The sequence below is a fragment of the Nuphar pumila genome, chromosome 14, assembly GCF_984573655.1.
Source record: "Nuphar pumila chromosome 14, dmNupPumi1.hap1.1, whole genome shotgun sequence".
Taxonomy (NCBI): domain Eukaryota; kingdom Viridiplantae; phylum Streptophyta; class Magnoliopsida; order Nymphaeales; family Nymphaeaceae; genus Nuphar; species Nuphar pumila.
In genome coordinates this window covers 53,993,027-53,996,360 of record NC_143262.1, presented here as the reverse complement: position 1 = coordinate 53,996,360, position 3,334 = coordinate 53,993,027, and the positions used below count along the sequence as shown (strand labels likewise).

The following is a 3,334-nucleotide window of genomic DNA, read 5'->3' as shown; positions in this document are numbered from 1 at the left end:
GAGCTTCTTGTTTGGGCTTCTTCATTCTTCTGTTGAATTCGGTAAGGAAGCGGCAGAAGATGCACAGGAAGAGATGAATGAGCGTAATGTTTATATGTGTACGGATCGACCATCTATTGTTGATGATGTCATCTATGAGGATGATAAAGAAGCATACATGAGTGACGAAGAGGGAGAGCGACAAGAGCAAAGGAAACCTGTATGGTTCGATGAAGAAGAGCAGAGGACAAAAGTTGGCATTGCAAGAACCAACATGCTCAGAAAATTGAGGAACAAAGAAGGTGAGAGCACAGGTGCTGACTACGTGCGAGACTGAGGTCTCGACATGTTAAACTGAATCCTAGTACAGAATGGACAGAGCTCGGCAGGAAGCTAAGTAATTATGATTCAGGCGATGATATTCTGCGGACAAGCAAGGATGTGTTTGTGAAGAGTAGGACAAAACTATTGCCCGGACTCCTTGAGTACTCAAGGTTGATAGATGCAAATGCTGAGGAGCCATCAGATGGCCCAATTAGCTCAGTTGAGTTCCACGGAAACGCTCAGTTGCTGCTTACAGACGGCCTTGATAGAAGGCTGAGGTTTTTCCTGATTAATGGTAAGAGAAACACTAAAATCCAGAGCATTTTTCTTGAGATTGCCCTGTTCGTAAAGCTTTGTTCTTGCCTGATGTCTCACAGGTCATCATTAGTGGAAGACGGAAGTTCTTTTACAGTTTAGATATAATAAAAGCCAAGGTTGTCAGAATAGGTCCATTGACGGGCACAGAAGAGAAGAGCTTGGAAACTTTTGAAGTCTCCCCTGATTCTGGTACTATAGCATTCATGGGCAACGAGGGGTATATTCTTCTGGTTTCTTCCAAGACAAAGCAGCTGATTGGAACTCTGAAAATGAATGGAACTGCTCGTGCCTTGGCTTTCGCTAATTATGGGCATCAGCTGTTAAGCTCTGGTGGAGATGGACATGTTTACCATTGGGACCTCTGAGCAAGGAAATGCTTCCAAAATGGCGTTCATGAGGGTTGTATTACCAGTTCTTCCCTGAGTGTTTCAAAAGATAGTGCTCTTTTTGCAGCAGGTTCGGATAGTGGGATTGTTAACATTTATAACAGAGATGAGTTTCTTGGAGGTAAGAAAACGCCTATAAAAGCTCTTATCATTCTAACGACTAAAGTTGATGGTTTGAGATTTAATCACGATGGCCGGATATTGGCAACCTTTTCAAGCCTGAAAAATAACAGCTTAAAATTAGTGCATTTACCAACTCTTAGTGTATCCTCAAACTGGCCTGCCATGAAACATAACCTACAGTTTGTGAAATTTTTATTTTAGTCCTGGTGGAGGTTTGATGGCCTTGGGAAATGCTGCTGGAAAGGTGCTTTTGTATAAGATTCACCATTATGAGCATGCATGATTTGACAGCAATTTGTACATTTTTTTTGTCATCATTTTTCTCATCTTAAGCCCAGTCCCTTCTCACCGAGGGCTATCCTTAGCTTTAGAAAAATTAAGACAGAAAGAAAGGGGGATAGCCAGCTCTCTTGTTAGAAGAATGCTGAGTGTCAACGATATTTTCTATCATAGATATTCTATTGGCAGAGTTGTTAATTTCAGCTTGGTGTGGCTCTTTTTATTCTTGGTGTGTATTAGAGCATCTCTAGGCACATATATATCATCTAGTATACAGTTTAGATTGGTTTCAGAATTTGTTTTTCCAAGCTGTGTTCATCCTGAGTTTCTGTTATATGTATTGTTGGTGTTTTTATCTTTTCTGATTCATGTCGTGAGACTGACTTTTTTTTTTGAAAAAGTGGGTATTTCTTGCATTCAGTTATGTATGATCTAAATTCTACAAATTGAATGCTGTTATTTTGAAAATTGAAGCATGTGAATACTTATTTTTCCTGTTCTGATACGCTGTCAGTTTGATAAAACATGGTAACTAGTATGACATACTTTTGGATCTGTTTTTTTCCAAGTCTTTTTCTGTTTGATTGTTTTGAATACTATGATCTCTTGAGGTGCTGCAATATATGGGAAGTATCTGAACTTCCTTATGTTAACCCATATCCCTAATCCTTATTCTTTATTTTCTTGATCAGTCTTAACTCATTTGTTCTTGATCAGGCTTCGTCTCTTATATTGGATGATTTCTTTCAGGAAATCCTTTTTTATTCATTTGTCATATCCGCTACCCACACTAAATCATCTGGTTTGTATTAATCCATGTTTAATTTTTTTATTGGCATCAAGTTGCTACTTCTTTAGTGCTTAATCATGTCATTCTGTGGAACATAAATGGCAACTTTGCCGAGGTGATCACAAATTAATTGATTTCCTCTTTTTCCCTGTTGCCAACAGCAAATCTGGGTTATGGTGCTTGATCTCTATGCATTTCTGCATCTTGATTAGGCTTAACACTATGGATAACTTGATCCACATTCTATGATTAGGTATGACCTTTTTCTTTCATAAGAAAATGACCGAGGTTATCAACAGCACAAAACAAGTATTTGTTTGTTGATTGCCAGTAATTTCTACATGTGGATTGATGAAACATATTGTGCAAGAAATTGTTTCTTAGGGCCTGTTTTGATGCAAATCCAGAAATCAGGTTTTCTAGATCTTTGCATTTTGGGATATCTAAAAGTTCAGTTTTTTAAAATGCTGAAAACAGTGTTTGGATGCACCTGAATATCTATTAAAAATATCCAGATTCTTCTTCTCCTGTTTGGTTGTTCATTGACATGTTTAGACCCTAACTAATTAATTTGTTGTTGAATACTCTCTCTCTCTCTCTCTCTCAAACCCATTTTTCCCACTTTGTTGCCTATAGATCCTAACCTGCACCAGATCTCATATGTCTTTGTCTGAGGCGTTTCAACAAACAGTTATGGGTACATTCCAACCCTTCAGATAGCCTACAAAAAAACAATCACCAAAGTAGAAGAAACGTCTCCCCTGCTCTCATGTTTAGTCCATCTATAATCAACTCCCATGCTCTCATCTTAGAAGGGCATCAACAATCAGATTTGGTGGAACTGATGGCTGCCATCAATTGGTACACCATGTTTGGGTTGGATTTGGGGCCAAATGGTAATTAAGAGTGTCTTGTGAATTTTCCTGGCTTTAGATATTATAGTGTTCCAATTGATTGTGGTTAAACTCATGGATCCTTGATTGTGTTAAAAAGTGCCCTTTATTAGGGGCATTGAGTTCCATTGCTAGTGTAATAAATTTGGTTTTTGCTTATTTGCAATTTTTTTTGACTCTTAATTTGGATTATCTCATTTGGTGAATAACAGTAGGGATGGCAGTGGATCGGGGAGAAACGG

At 38.3% G+C, this 3,334-nt stretch overlaps 1 pseudogene across 1 annotated transcript; it reads left to right on the top strand.

Moving 5' to 3' along the window:
• The first annotated feature begins 580 nt into the window (after positions 1–580).
• On the top strand, positions 581–1,517 carry LOC149816833 (U3 small nucleolar RNA-associated protein 18 homolog; annotated as a pseudogene). The gene is made up of 2 exons (XR_016427644.1): positions 581–598; positions 681–1,517. The product of XR_016427644.1 is annotated as a U3 small nucleolar RNA-associated protein 18 homolog (transcript).
• The last annotated feature ends 1,817 nt before the right edge of the window (positions 1,518–3,334 follow it).